General features: G+C 42.5%; 1 protein-coding gene across 3 annotated transcripts in view; it reads right to left on the reverse strand.

Moving 5' to 3' along the window:
• PRKCZ (protein kinase C zeta) overlaps nucleotides 1–16,612 on the reverse strand; it is a 225,748-nt gene that overhangs the window by 128,197 nt on the left and 80,939 nt on the right. The window lies entirely within an intron of this gene.

A 16,612-nucleotide genomic window follows, 5' to 3' on the forward strand; every position in this document is an offset into this window, starting at 1 on the left:
TAATAAATGTAATATTACCATTATACTCAACATTACTTGAACAACACATATACATGCCATCCCAGAAAACTCCAATTTTTTTTTTAATAGTAGGATTCCCCCCCCATAAAAAAAATACTTGCAAAGATAATTTTCAACATTCACCTTTACAAAACTTTGGGTTCCATATTTTTCTCCCTCCCTTTACTCATCCACCTTCCCCTAAACAACAAGTATTCCAAAATATGGGCAATTCTTCTAATTTCCATATTCGTCATGCTGTGTGAGAAAAATCAGTCAAAAGAAGGGAAAACAAACAAGCAAACAAACAACAACAAAAAGATGAAAATGCTATGCTTTGATCCACATTCAGTCTCCAGAAGAATTCCAGCCTTTCTCAGAAAGTTTTGATTCTTTCACACAAGCTTCTGCTAAGATAGACAGAGACACTGAAACTTATTATTTCCGAATTTTTTTTAGATTGGGGACAGAATGCTTGTTTTTTTCTTACCAGTGTTTTAAATTTAAAAATTTAAAATTTAAAAACTCAGTCAATATAAGTGATAGTACAGTGTAATACATACAGTGCTAGATTTAGAGTCAAGTCAGACCTAGATCAAATCTCACCTCACTACCTTGTATGACTTTGAACAAGTCCTTTCATCTCTCGCTACCTCAGAATACTTATCTATAAAAGGAAGAGACTGGATTAGATAGATGAATCTCCAGACCAGACCTCAACTGGTCACACTTTGGACTTTGTCATTTTCATATTAATGACCCATAAAAATTTAGGTAAATCATCTTTTGAGGCGATCTAAATTAAATGATTAGCTCACAAAACTAGTAAGTATATGATGCTAAACTCAAATTCTCTTGACTTGGACTAAATGTAAATAATAATTGTTTGTTTTGGACAAAAATTCTAAGGGTCTTCCCTTCTAGTATTGAATGTTTTTTTTTAACCAACTAAAAGATGCCATTCTTTGCCTCAATTCTTACCTCGCCTTAATCATTAAATGAGTATTGCCTCATACAAACTAAGATCAGCTCCAAGTCTCTCACTGCATCCATCTTGCCACTGGATCCAGATGGTTCTGGAGGGGAAAACGAGACAGGTGACGTTGCACAGCCCTCCCTCACTTAAATCCAATTCACTTGCATGTCATGGCATCTCTTCCCTGAGAATATGATGAAAAAGATTCGGAAGGAAGGAAAGATGGAAAGATTCGGAAGGAAGGAAGGAAGGAAGGAAGGAGGAAGGAAGGAAGGAAGGAAGGAAGGAAGGAAAAAGCTATCCACATAGACAAAAAAATAAAAAGGTCCGAGATCTCAGATTAAGGGCTGTTATAAATCAGAAAGATTCCAAGACTGTAATATCATGAATCTAGATCTTTGAGGAGACAAAGGGTAATCCCATGTGTTACAGGGAAGGAATCCTAGGAATGAGCTAATAAGTTTCCAAGGTGAGACACAAACGCAGGTTTCAACTTCAAGTCAGGCCCTTAATCTACTTACTTTACAAAATGGTCTGAGGTTGACTGGAAATCAGAAGTCAGGGTCCACTGTTTCCAGGTTAGAGATAAGATGGACAAAGTGACTTGTTCAAGATCAGGTTTTAAAATCAGAGCTGGATTTGAACCTGAGCTGTTGTGATTCAAGATAACGTTCTTTCTTCTAGATTCCTCTACAGCACATACCACACTGTCTGCCTAGAATCTGGCTTCAAGACTAATGCATTGTAACAGACCCAAATCTATCACGGTTTAGGGAAGCGGGGAATGAAAGAAAAATAGCCCAAAGTCTAAGCATTCTCCATTTCTATAAGTAGGTCAACATAAATAATGGGCTATGAACAGTAAATAAAAGAAAACTGAAAATGTAGGTTTATAGCTTAATCAGCAGCTAACAGCACCAATTCCATTCCCCACCACCACTGCCCCACCTTCCTGCTTCTCCGATCTACTCCCCGGACCCCTATTATATTCTGGATTTCTCAGAATCTCCCAGAGTGGGAAGTGACCTCAGGGCACTGTACAGAAACACGTCTCTACAAGACACATGAAATGGGGTCATCCATGCTTGGCGTTGACCTACACTGAGACAAGAAGGTACTTACATCCTACCTTGGACAGCTCTAACCGTGAGATGTTCTTCCTGACAGCAGGTTTCTCTACAGCTAGCTCCAACCCCAGGACCTGCTAGAATCCCTAAAAGGACCCATCTAATCACCACCCTCAATCTTCTCTTCCTCCAAGGTAAGTATTCCCTTCTCTCTCAATCTCCCTTCCCAGGGCATGATCTGGAGCCCTTCATCATCCTGGGTGCAGCTCTCTGGATGATCTTAGCTTAGCAATGTCCTTGCTACAATCAGGTTACCAGAGCAGCACTACATGTGGAAAGAACTGTGGATTTGAACTCAGAAGATCTGGGTTCAGTTATCATCACAGATACTTAAATTACTTTAACCCTCCAGAATTCTGAAAAACAAACATTGAACTAAAAAACCTGAAGATCCCTTGAAATGTTAACCCTGTCTCCTAAGAATGGAAGGCAACATCTTCCAGAGAATTAGAGCTTCCTTATTCCTGGAAGGTATCCTTGATGGAAGGAATTCTTAACCTTTTTAATGTCATGGTCCCCTTTGGTGCAGTCTATTCACATGAAATCAGGAAAATGTTTTTAAATAAATAAATTAGTTAAATAAATGAATAAATGAAAAAAAAATAAGATAAAAATGATTTTTTCCTACCTAAAGTCATAGACCTCCCCCTAAAGTCTATCAATATTAATGGCTAATAAGGTTATTGTTTCATTGTTTTACAATTGTACCCAACTCTTCATAACCTCATCTGGGCTAGAAATCACAGCTTGGCAGGCACTGGAGTGATTTATAATTTCTCTAGATCATTTTGCAGATGAGGAAACTGAGGCACACAGGGTAAAATGACTTACTCAGGGTCACACAGCTACTGCCAGATTTTAACTCAGAAAGATGAATCTTCCTGGCTCCAGACCTGGAACTATATCCATTGAGCTACCAAACTGCCCATAGCTCATGCTAATAATAGCTAATTCAGATAACTCTTATTATGTGTCAGGCACTGTGTGAAGTGCTTTACAATATTACCTAATAACATATTATAATTATTTTGCAGATAAGAAAACTGAGGTAGAGGTGATCTGACTTTTCCAGGAACAACTAGCAAGTTCCTGAATCTTAACTTGAACCTAGATGTTCATGCTATCAGGCCAGTGTTCTACCTATAGAACTACCTATCTGCCCCTTAAAGAGGGGAAACATTTACATTTTTTCTTTTTCTTTTTTTTTTTTTGTTTAATTTTTTTTGGTCTGTTTTGTCTCTTTTGTCTCTACAACCTCTGTCTACTACAGATCCTAGCACATAGTCAAAATATAAAATCTGGTTGGCTCAGATCTCATGACCCTCATAGATATGGGGAAATGAGTATCATATCCTAGGGCTTTCAATTACCTTAACAGTGTCTTGCACATAGTAGGTGCAAGTCAACAGACTGACCATCTGGCCTCTTCCATCTGTTTTCAAGCCACACAATGAAACCTTTGAAATATGAGATTATCATTTTGAGAAAACAGCCAAGACCCTTGAATGTGGCCATAAGGCCATTCCATATCCACACTACTCTGCACATGCTTATTCCTGAGGATTCAGAGACAGAATAGAGTAGCACATTTATTATGAGGAGGGGAGAGGGGGAAGGTCCTTTCAGAATATTATTTTAAAAGCAAAATGCAGAGCAAAACATAAGCAGGCAGCTAGGGCAACAGTGATGAGACTGGTGACTTTGATTTAGAAAATGTCGGCACTGAAAGGGACCTAACTAAGCAGCTGCCTCATTACAAACCTGAGACTCTTGGAAAGGTGGCCATTCTCCCCAATCCTTCCCTGGACAGCTGATGGGCCTTAGGGTACAAATGGAAATCAAGACATTTGGGATGTGGCCAAGGTGGGCAATTATTTTGCTGGACTTTGTATACTGGCATATATATGCCATATAAACTTTGTACATATATGCAAATATAACACATTTCCCCTCCCAATGGAGCAAGTGAGAGAAAACAGATCTTTGTTAATTTAAGGTCTTTTATTTATTTAGAAAAAAAGCAAAGTAATCATCTAGCATTGATTTGAAGGCTACTAAGAAGGGGAAAAACCACCGCACCTTTCACCCTGAGCAGTCCACACCACTCTGAGCTAATTATAATAATTCACAAGATTATTCTGACAAGCCTAACTTCTTCCCAATTTTTTTTGTTTCTACTGCTAAGGCTAAAAAATTTAAAAATAAATAAAATAAAATGGCTAGGAATCATATAGCATAATGCTTGACAAATGTGGTCCTTGAAACAATCTCCATTTGACAGATGAGGAAACTGAGGTAAAGAGAGAGATGAAACAAATTGCACAGGATCATACTAATGTAAGTATCTGTGGCTGAATTTGAACTCAGGTTTTCTTGATTCTAAGTCTAGGGAACCTCTGGACAAGAACTTTTCAACTATTTGAAGCCAGTTATACTGGCTACCCCCAAGTGCCTAAGTGTTCTTCAGGATAAACTTCCTTAATTCCTTTAACCAATCCCCAGGCTCAGCAGCCACCTAGCCCACGCAAGCCCTGACCAAGATTCCCTTTTAAAAAATAACATCCCAGGAAGTGGTCACCCAGCCTGAGTAGAAGACCTCCAGTGGCCGGGGTGGAGAGAAGACAGGGAAGAGAAGCAAAGACAGTGAGAGTCTAGAACTAGACAGTTCTAACCATTAGAATGATTTGTCTACATTCTACCTCAGTTTACCTCTTTGCATCTGAACAACTTCCCAAAAAACCCAAACTATGTCCGCAGCCAATGACTCTGTATGTATCTGAATTTATCTTTCGTTCTCCCACAGTGCGATATGTAGCTCAGAGGGAAAAGGATGGCTGAGTGATTTTTTTTTTTAAGACAGAATTTGAATTTTAACTTCCTCTTGCTTTGATATTCAATTCAGCTCAATTCAATTGAACAAACCTTGGTTGATCTCCTTTTATGAACTCACATTTAAGTGGCAAGAAGAATAATTCATAAAACTTTATAAGGTGGTTAAGTTGAGAAGGAAAGTAGAGAAATTGGGGGGAAAAATCTTTGCTGCAAATGTCTCAGCTAATGGATTGGTAGCCAGGATGAGTAGGGAATGAAAGAATCACAAATACCCTTCTCTAAGTGATAAATGGTCAACAGATAGGAATAGGCAGTTGTCAAAAAGAAATGCAGGCAGTCAAAAATCGTATGGAAAAGTGCTCCAACTCTCTAACAAATTAAAAGCACACTGGTACTATAACACGCCCATCAAGTAGGCAAAGATGACCCCCACCCCCCAAAAAAATTTATTCTCTATGTACTTATCTAGGGTGTCTCAAAAGTCTTAGAACAAGTTTAAGCTATTAAAGGTCAAATTGCAGTACAACTCATATGTGTCCATATTATTTCTTCTATTGAATATAAACCCCTTGACAGTCAGGATTGTTCCACATGTTCCTATTTTCAGTGCTTGGCACGTGGTGGTCAATTAATAAATAATTGATGGATTGAAAAGAGGAATTACAATTACTGACAGAACTATGGAAGGATAGGCTCTCATGTCCTGTTGTTGGAACTATGAATTGCTCTAAGCATCTGAAATCCAATTTGAAACAATTCTACCCCCAAGGAACTGGAAATTGAGTGGACGCCCATCAACTGGGGAAGGACTGAATAAGTTATGACATATAAAGGAATATTATTTTTCTCTAAGAAATGATGAGCAGGCTGATTTTAGAAAGGCCTGGAAACATATACATGAAGTGATGCTGAGCAAAACAAGCAGAACCAGGAAAACATTGTACACAGCGATGGCAAAACTGTGCAATGATCAACTATGACAGAATTGGCTCTTCTCAGTGGATCAGTGATCCAAGACAAATCCAATTAACTTTGAGTGGAAAATGCTATTCACATACAGAGATATGGAGACTGAATGTAAATCAACATATGCTATATTCACTTTTTTTTTCCTCTCATGGTTTTTCCCTTTTGTTCTGATTTTTCTCTTCCAAAATGATTCATAAGGAAATATATATATATATATTTTAAAAGAATATGTGTGTACATATCTATATAGCTCTAAATAGATAGATCTATATAGCTATAAAATTTTTTAAAAAAAGAAAGAAAGAAATGATGAGCAGGCTGTTTTCAGAAAAACCTGGTAAGACTTATATGAACTGATATTGACTGAAGACAACAGAACCAGAAAAACACTGTGCACAGTAAGCTACATTATGTGATGATCAACTGTGACTTTGGTCTTCCCAGCAATAAAGTGATCTAGGACAGTTCAAATGGATCTGGGACAGAAAATGTTAACTATATCCAGAAAAATTACAAGACTGAATGGGGATCGAAACACACTATTCTCAACTTTTGTTTTGCTTTGTTTTTTTCTTTCTCGTGATTTTTTTCTCTTTTGTTCTGATTTTTCTTTCCCTACATGAGTCATGTGGAAATGTAGAAAACTGATGGTACATGTATAACACTGTTTACCTCAGTTTCCCCATTTAGAGAAGGAAATGGCATACCACTACTGTGTGACTCTGAGCAAGTCATTTAACCCTGTTTACCTCAGTTTCCCTATCTGTAAAATGAGCCAGAAAAGGAAATGGCCAACTACTCCAAAATCTCTGCCAAGAAAACCCCAAATGAGATCATGAAGAACTGGACATGAGTGAAACAATAAAAAACAACCACCACTGAGTTCCCTGCCTGCCACTGGTTTGCCCACCAGTTCACTGAATGATCTCTAACTCTTCAGATAGAAGCATAGCTATATAAAGCTGTATTTCCAAAACTATAGTTCAAATACCACAAAGGCTATAGGTCTAACTAGACAAAAGGTCCTTCCTTGTTAATTTGCTCAACGTCAAAAACCAAGGTATTCAGCTGGCACCATTTAATTGAGATTAGTGAGAGCTCAGCAGTTGCCTGCTAATGGGCATCGTAAGCCCCTCCAGAAGGGCCTTGTGAATCCAATTATTAAGCAGCTACAATATACTAAGCACTGAGAATACACGGTAACTAAAACTGGTCCCTGCCCTCAAGGAAGATTATATTCCTTTTAGGAATATAATTATAAAATGTATGGGAGTAACTGAATAAATGGATAAATGGGGATAGGATGCCCAGATTTGTGGTTTCATGGAGTAAAGGGGAAAACTCCCCACAGAGATGTGACTTAGTAATCTCTCCCCACTTATTGTCATTTTAGAGCAGCTTCTTAACCTCAGGTTGTGAGCTAGATTTCTAAAAATATTTCCCCATCTATTTCAATATAAGTGGTTTCCATTGTTATCTTGGGTGTTTTGTCTTCTGCACTTAAAAACATTGTTCTCAGAAAATAGGCTTCTCGAGTCTCAAAAAAGGTCCATTAACAGAGAGATGGCCTAGCACAGTGCCATGCTTGGAATCAGGAAGGACTGCTAATCCAGCTTCATATACTTCCTAGCTGTGTGGTCCTGGCCAAGTCACATCACCTCTGTCTCAGTTTCCTCATGTACAAAATAGGTATAATCACAGTGGCTACTTTACTCATTTGATGAGATATTATTTGTTAAATACTTAGTCTAGTATCTGATACATGATAGATGCTCTAAAATTGTTTATACCATTTCCTGTCCCTCATGACACAAAAAAACAGTTACTTGGGGCATCTCAAAATTAAGTAGTTACACAGCCTCACAATCTCATGTGGAATTCAAATTGGTTTAATTGTTTATTTTTGTTGTTGCTTTGTCTGTTTTTTTTTTTTTTAAACAACAAAAACCAACAATACACAACCCAGTGGTAAAGTCCAGCCCTTAATTGTGACCCGCATCTAATCTTAGAGCTGGGAAAGATTGAAATCAATGTCACTAGATTTAAAAGTAAAAATTAGGTTTCAAAGTAAAAGTCAAAGTTCCATCTTGGATAATTATTTTAAGGAACTGACCCTCTCCTCACTGTGGCCGTTCACCCCAGTGTGGATTTGGATTTTTGTGTTATTTCTCTGTGTGTGTCTGAGAGATGTTTTTCCCTCTGGAAAAATGCTCCGTCGGAAAGGCCAGATCTCAAACTCCTGTCTGGGGGGGAAATTTCATTTCAGAAGAATGCATACTGGGTCAAGTCAAATCAATGAAGCAGGGACGTGGAGAAGGCGGCGGCTGGAAGTTCCCAGAGCAGAATGGGAGAACCGGGAGGGTCATTTGCTAATGCAATCTTCCCCAAGAGCTACTGTGAAGGATCTGGGTTGACTGACCGTCAGAACCCAATGTGCTCTATAACAGCTGGAAGGATACTATACAGAGGGCCAGAATCCCATCTCCTTGTAGAATCCTTTTGGGGGTTTTTGGGCCCAGTCACTGCCCTGATGGAACCCTATGCTGTGACAAATGAAACTGCTTAAGCAAAGCCTGCATCTGACAGCACAAGCCAGGTTCTGGTCGCCCCAATTAAACAGGAGCATCTGCAAACTAGAGCGCGGGGCTGACAAGCCAGGGGGAATGCAACTAGGAGGGTTTCCACCTGGTGCAGGAAGCATGAAAGGTGGCCTCAATAAGTGCAAATGGAGAGGGACAATATAAATCAACACATGCTATGTTTGGTTTTTTTTTCTTTTTCTTCTGTTTTTTTCTTTTGTGTTTTTCCCTTTTGTTCTGATTTTTCTCCCCCAATATGACTCACAAATTAAATGTGTGTTGTTTTTTTTAAATAAATGTTTATGTATAACTAGAAAAAAGTGCAAATAGGAAGTATGAGACTGCAATGCAAGGCAGGACCTTCCTGGATGACGTGGGAAAACAGCGGCGTAAGGTCATTCCTGGGAACATGAGGGCAGGGACTGTGTTTTCTATGCAGAGGTGATTAGCCCTTTGCCTGGAACATAGTAAGGGCTTCCTAAGTGCTTGTGGACTGACTGACTGACTCATTGTCTGGCTCCTTCAATCATTTGGTTTTTTCTGTTTTACTACTTTCTGTTTTAACTAATTACTGGATTTTATTTTGAAGGCAAAAGGGTAGGGAGAAGAGAGAGCGCTAGCTTTGGAATCAGCCCTAGAAAGGCCATATCTGAAGAACCATTTTTTTTCCTGAGGCAATTGGGGTTCAGTGACTCCCCCAGGGTCCCACAACTAGGAAGTGTTAAGTGTCTAAGACCAGATCTGAACTCGGGTCCTGCTGACTTCAGGGCTGGTGCTCGATCCACTGCACCACCTAGCTGCCCCCTGAAGAACCAATTTGAAGAGACTTCAAAGCACTTAAATAGTAAGACCCAGAATCAAGTTCTGTTTCTGACACATAAGGGAAATAACAGCTTCATCTGCCTTAGGAAAGCTGGGGTTGAATGAATGAGATCTGCCTCCAAATCGAGTGAGCTTCCCACCATACCTCACTGCCCCTCGGGGAGCCAGTGAGTGCCCCTCCAATGGGAGATTCCCTAATTCTCAGCCTATAAGACCTAAGAAAGACACTGAGAAGTGAACAGGCTGTCCCAGGAGTAGCGGAGTTTATATCAGAGGAGGAGAAACTGAAGGAATGGGGGGGTGTTTATCCTGAGGAAGAGAAGGCTCAGGAGAGACAAGGAGGTTTACCTTGGGATATCTGAGGGTTTGTCGGATTTCTTGTGTTTGGCCCCAAAGGGCAGGCCCAGAAGAGGAAGACACAAAGAGCTTCCTCACTGAGAGCTGCCCCAAAGTGAGTGGGCTGCCTGGGAAGGCACTGGGTCCCCCCACTCTCCAAAACCCACACAAGCAGTCTTCAAGTACAGTCTAGAGCAAGATGCTCTAGTCTGGGATGCTACAGAGGGAATTCACTTTAGGGTATGGGGTCAACTCAAGGGACTGCCGAGGGTCCTTCCCAACCCTGAAATTCTAGGATTCTGGGATTCCTTTCCAGTTCTGAATCCCATGAACGTGTGCGACAATACTCAAAAATACTCAAATATTTAGCCCTCTGGTGCTAAGTACGCGCTCCATACGTAAGGAAAGGAAACGTTCTTTTGCCAGAATCCTTCTGGGTGGGGGTTCCCCGTAGCATCAGCCAAGCAAATGCGAATGGGGAAATGAGAGAGACAGAGAGACAGAGAGAGAGAGAGAGAGAGAGAGAGAGAGAGAGAGAGAGAGAGAGAGAGAGAGAGAGAGAGAGAGACAGAGAGAGAGAAAGACAGAGAGACAGAGACAGAGAAAGACAGAGAGACAGAGAGAGAAAGAGAGAGAGACAGAGAGAGACAGAGAGAGAGAGAGAGACACAGAGAGAGATACAGAGACAGAGAGAGACAGAGACAGAGAGACAGAGACAGAGACAGAGAGAGAGACAGAGAGAGAGAGAGAGAGAGAGAGAGAGAGAGACAGAGCGCAACAAGAGCCAGGCACTAGAGCAATTGTGCCAATCTGTGGGCTAAAGGAATCGGGGTAAGGGCTGCCCCTCATTTTCACTGTTTTTCTGAGGTTTCCATGGGGATCGGTGCGGAGGAATTGTGCCTCTGATGACAGGCTTACTCCTGTGACATCCTATGATGCCAGAAAAAACAAAAGGGCCTGGCTTGGAGCGGGCTGAGCACGGCTCAACCCACAGATTTTTTTGAAAATGTACCTCCCGAAGCTGACAAACAACAATCTTGCCCCCAGATTAATTTGGTTTTTTAATGTGGGTGTGGACAGAAACAAGGAAAGGCAAAGGAAAACAGAAGGAAATTTTACAGCACTTTTGATTTTCTCCAAATGCTACCCGAGACCTAAGAGCAACCTCCCTCCCTCCCTGCGATACACGGATTCTGGAGTGGGCAGCCGCCAGGTTCTGCGGTACAGCCCGGCACAGGGAAGAGGGCACTGGACAGGCAGCGGGAATGCTGGGATTTTAAATCCAAGCTCAGTGACCCCATTAAGAAGGCCACCAAGAGCAGCTAGGTGGCGCAGGGGATAGAGCACAGGCTCTGGAGTCAGGAAGACCTGAGTTCAAATCTGACTTCAGACACTTAACACTTCCTAGCTTGGGAAGTCACTTAACCCCAATTGTCTCGGGGGAAAAAAAAAGCAATGGGGTAGAGAATACAGCTCCAGGCTGTACTCAAATCTGGCCAGAAACACTTCCTAGCTGTGTGACCCTGGATAAACCTCTGAACCCTGTTTGTCTGTTTCCCTACCTATAAAAGGAACTGGCAAACCACTCCAGTATCTTTCCCCAAAAAAATCCCTATACGGGGTCATGGAATCTGCAGACACAAAAGCGCCCGGATGTTGCCCTGTCCCTAGCACTGGGTCTGACGGGCCCCCCTGCACTGGGAACCTACCAGCCCATGCTAACAGTGGAGACCCCTCCCCTCAGCCATTTTCTAACCTGGTTCTGGATGGTGAAGCAGAAAAGACATTAATCACCGTAGGGGTGAACACCACCCGCACAGAGATGGGTTTGGGGGGGTCTGGAAAGCAGATCATGTTAAAAAATAAACACTGGGACCGTCCCGGGCGGCCGGGCACATGAGTCAGCAGGCGGCCGAGCGACTTTGTCTGAGCCGGCATTAATAACTGCAGTGTCCAGCTGAAACGAAGGCGGCAACGGTCCCGCTGGAGCCGACCCTATCTGCGGGGCTGTTTCCAAGAGCTATCAATCACATCATGGCAGAAGGAGGAGCGTCTTGGAAGCGAGGAGACCTGGACTCAGGCCCTGCCTCCGATGCCCATGGGCTGGGCAGTCCCGGGCAAGTCACTCAGGCCCCCGGCCCCCCAAAGGCAAGGCCCGAACAAATCTTCCACGAGTCTCCTCACATTCAGCACAGCGCCTCGTACACAGTAAGCTCTTAATAAGTGTTTATTATGGATCATCTGATTGAAACCTAAATCTGTTTTTTTTAACCTGAACCTAAAGGGTCCCTTTTTACGGGGGCTTGGACGACCTATGACCAGGAGGATGATCAAGATGGGAAGGGCAGTGGATACCAGAGGATCGGTGGCTCCACTAGGGCTGCTGGATCAGAGACGGATAGGAAGCACGGTGGAAAGAGTAGAATTTGCATTTGGGAAGACTCCAGGTCTACTCTTGTTCTCTCCGAGTGACCTTGGACAAGTCACAATATGATTGAACCTCAGTCTCCTTTTCTGCAAAAGGGGATTGAACTGGATGGCGCAGGGAGTGTGCTCCTAAGCAGTTTATCAGTGTTCCCATCTGGAAGAGAAAAGCAGAGTCCCATCCAGCTCCCCTCCTGTACCCCACAGCCTCATTCCCCCGCTCCAGGGCAAGAGAATTGTGGGTAAAATTCAGTGAGCTCTGGAGAGTGGATCAGAAGCAGCAGAGAGGAGAGGCTACAGAAAGCTCTGCCGAGAAGTGACAGCTGCAATGGGGAGCAGGCAAGGTGACAGCAAAGACAACAAAATCAGCATCCATAAAGCCAAATAGGATGACATGACTCAATAACCCTGCGGGGAGCAGGAGGACAGCAGAACACAATAATTGATGCTCATCATGATGACCAAAGGCAATCAGAGGAAGGTTAAGACACGCTCGGGACGGTCTGATTTAGGATCCCCAACACTTGCTTCTGTGTAACTGTGGGCAGTTTCTCTCACTTTCTTCACGTAGAATAATCCTGGGGGGACAAGGAGGGAGGGGGGGAGGGGAAGGATTTCCCTCATGGGTTATCTATCTTCATATCTCACCATTGTTCTCTCCCTAATCTCAGCTCCTTCTAAGTTTAGCAAACTTAGGTTTTGGTCTTCCCTCTAGACCAGGGGTCCTCAAACTACAGCTGCGAGCCAGATGCAGCAGCTGAGGACCTTTATCCCCCTCACCCAGGGCTAGGAGTTTCTTTATTTAAAGGCCCATGAAACAAAGGTTTTATTTTTACTATAGTCCGACCCTCCAACAATCTGAGGGACCATGAACTGGCCCCGTATTTAAAAAGTTTGAGGACCCCCGCGAGTCTAGACATCCCTATAGGCCACTGTCAACTTAATATTCCAGAGCAGATCTCGTCATCTTTTCTTGTTCCCACCCCCCTTTCTCTGTCATTCTTTTCTCTCCTTCACCCACCATAAGCAATCAGATGCTAAATCTTGCTGGTTTTACTGGAGGCGACAAGGTGGTGCCCTGGATGGAGCTAGAGTTAGAAAGATCTGATTTATAATCCAGTCTCCGACACTTATTGGCAACATGACTCTGGGCAATCCCCTCTACCTCAGTTTCCTCAATTATGAAATGAAACTAATAATAGTACCCTCCTCCCAGGATTGCTGTGAGAATCAAATGTGTTGATATTTATAAGGTACTTAGCACAGTGCTGACAAATATTAAGTTGTGTTGCTGTTGTTACTCTCTTCCTTCAAAGGCCACTGCCCTCCTTTAGCCCTTACCATCTCTAACTTGGACAAACTGAAAGATCCTCCTAATTAGTCTCTCTACTTCCAATATCTTCTTTCTCCAATCCATCCTTCAAAAGGCTGCCAAAATAATACTTCTAAAGTTCAGCACTGACCATCATTGCTCAATAAGTTTCAATAGCTCCCTATTGCTTCTAGGAAAAAAATACAAATATTTCTTTGGCATTTAAAAACCATTTTTATCTACCTCCGTCTATTCCAATTCTATGCAATTTATATTCATATATTATATTAATATTCATCATATAATCCAGACAAACTGGATTATGTCCCACCTGCTGAAGATCCTTCATATAAAATAATCTTTTTCGCAGTCTCTTATCCCTGCCTGGAATGTACCTCCTTCTCACTCTAGTCTGTCAATCTGTGATTTCCTGCAACTGTCAGTTCATGAAGTCTTTTCTGACCCCCGACTGTCAGAACTCACTTAGGCCCACTTTGAAAATGACCATCTATTTATTTTGCACATATTTGCAAGGTTTAAATAAAATTCTTTTTTTAACCATGAACTTAGCAAAAAAAAAAAAAAAAAAAGCAAAAACATTTTAGTGCCAAAACAAGACGTTTCAGTAAGAAAATATACAGGCCTGTTACATCCAGTTCCTTTACTATATGTAAATATACATAAAGATATATATTTATAGATGTGCTTGGCTTTGTGTTCGTAAGAATAACTAAGTACACAAGGAAGCCATCAGATGGGGGGAGACAGTCCTCCTTTATCTGCTCTCTCAATTCAATAATTTATCAGCTTCTTACTATGGACCAAGAACTCCTTAAATATCTCAAGTTTCCCCGATTCTAAAAGTCACAATTTTTTTCTCTCAATACATCTAAGATCTTTCTCCCACCAAACAAATTATTTTGCCACAAACATTTGCCTAGAAAAACATTTATTGGGCAGTGGATAGAGAACCAGAGCCTGAATTAAGGAGGAACTGAGTTCAAATCTGCCCCCAGACACTTAATATGTCCTGCTGTGTGGCCCTGGGCAAGTCACTTAACCCCAGTTGCCTCAGCAAAAAAAAGAAAAAAAAAAAAAAAAAAAAAAAAACCACAAAAACATTTAACTTCCTACTATGTATCAGGACTCCCTTAAACAGCCCTCCCAAGCTGCAGTCTCAGTTTCCCTGATTCTCATATTTTCCCTCACAGCACAGCTAAGCAAATTCTTGTGCCACAAGTATATATATGGATGATTGTCTAGAAAATGTCACCATATCTCTGCCTCTGCCTCCCCTTCCACTATATACAGGACAAAGGGTCGCCCCGTCTCTCCAGTGAAGGAGAGACCACAGCCTTCAGGGAGATGGCTTCCCACCTTTGAAAAGGTCTTACTTGAAGCCTAAATTTGGTTCTGCAGCACGCAGAATTATAGCCTGGAAAAGGCCCAATGCTTAAATTCCTGTAGTTTTTCCACACGAGGAGGCTGAAACTTAAGAAAAGGTCAACAGGTCCTGGATTATACAGGATTAGAACTTGTGTCTTCATAATTCCTACTGTTCTACCTGTGTACACGGCTCCCGGTTGTGCCCTCCGGGAGAAAGCAGACAAGTGGTACAGTGGAAAGCACTAGATCTAGAGGCAGAGGAGCTGGCTTCAAACTCCAGCTCTGCTATTTACGGCCTGGGTAATTAAGGGCCAATGAACCAGTTTATCTAGCCTCAGTTTCCTTATCTGTCAAATGACTTTGTTGTCCTGTCATTTCAGTTGTGTCTGACTCTTTGTGACCCCACTTAGGGTTTTCTTATCAAAGTTATTAGGGTGCTTTACAATTTGCTTCTCTAGGTCATTTTACTGATGAGGAAACTGAGGAAAACAGAGTATAGGGAGCTGGTACTTTACCATTTCCTCCTCTAGGTCACTTTATTGATGAAGAAACTGAGGAAAATAGGGTACAGTGAGCCCAGGGTTACACAGCTAGCTGAGGCTGGATTTGAACTAGGAAAGATGAGTTTCCTGGCTCCAGGTCCTGCACGATGGCACTCCCTAGTGGCCTGCAATGTCTCTCTTAGCTCATATATGATTCCTTTTCCCTCAGTCCACTCTTCGAGGACAGGAAGGCAGCTATTCCAATCACTCTGGACCTGCCCACTGCTGGCTGACATCATTTCTTTAACCAGTCCTGGATAACAAAGCCTCTCACATCCTCCCTCTCTATTCTTGACACTTTTTAGCTTAATAGCATCCTTCCCAAATGAGCCTAAAAGATTTCTCTCTTCCCCCTCCCCTTCTAAAGGCTACTGACATTTTTTTAAAAGGTGACTGACTTCGGTTACCTGGGCAGCCGAGTTAAGAGGATGAGGATGTTCCAGAGCGCCGTGTCCAGGGGAGGGGCACCCAAGCTGTACCTGTTCTAAGACACTCCCAGGCCCCAAAATGCTCGGCTCTTAGCACTCAGCATCTGGGCCTGTCATCTGGTATTTTTCATCTTCTTCTTTCTCTTGGGATAATATTTTTCCCACTGTCTCCTATTACAAATTATCTCATTCTGGAGAACGGGGAACAAGCACGTGATTTCGGATGATCCTCAGAACAATCGTTTGAAGCCGATACCACTATTTTTTGCAATCTAGAAAGTATTATTTTACAAGAGGAAATTACTGAGGTCCTGTGGGCTGGATTTGAAATCGGGTCTTTTCCCAGCGATGGGGTCCATGTTTCCTACACCATCCCATGCTGCCTTTCCCAAACCAAAAGGGAAGCTCGAGTCTCTGGCTGTACCACAGATAACAGGAAAGGAAAAGGCAGGGAAGCCTTCGCCGACACTGTGGGGATTTGAAACATCCAAAGCCAAAGCTTTCTTAGTCTTCGAGCCCGGTGCAAAAAAATGCAGCGTGAGATTTCCCAGCCCCGTGGAAGCCGCTATCTCGGCTCTCGGGAGGCGTGCGGTGACCTCATTATTAGCTCAACTTCTCCAACGCATTCTCAACATGGCAAACATTCCGGGGGAGACGCATACGCAGCCGGCTCTGGGAAGGGAAACAGCCCAGGTGAGGCCCCCGGATAAGGCTCCTGGGAAAACCGACAAGAGAAACGGGGACGGGAGGCGGCTGCCCCCACTGGGGATCAAGATGTCCAGAGTTCCAAACCCGGCCTCTGATACTCTGTGTGATCCTAGATCAAGCAGAGCCTCAGTTTCTCCAGTTAGAAAATGAAGAGACTGACCTCTTTCTCCA

The sequence above is a fragment of the Antechinus flavipes genome, chromosome 3, assembly GCF_016432865.1.
Source record: "Antechinus flavipes isolate AdamAnt ecotype Samford, QLD, Australia chromosome 3, AdamAnt_v2, whole genome shotgun sequence".
NCBI lineage: Eukaryota > Metazoa > Chordata > Mammalia > Dasyuromorphia > Dasyuridae > Antechinus > Antechinus flavipes.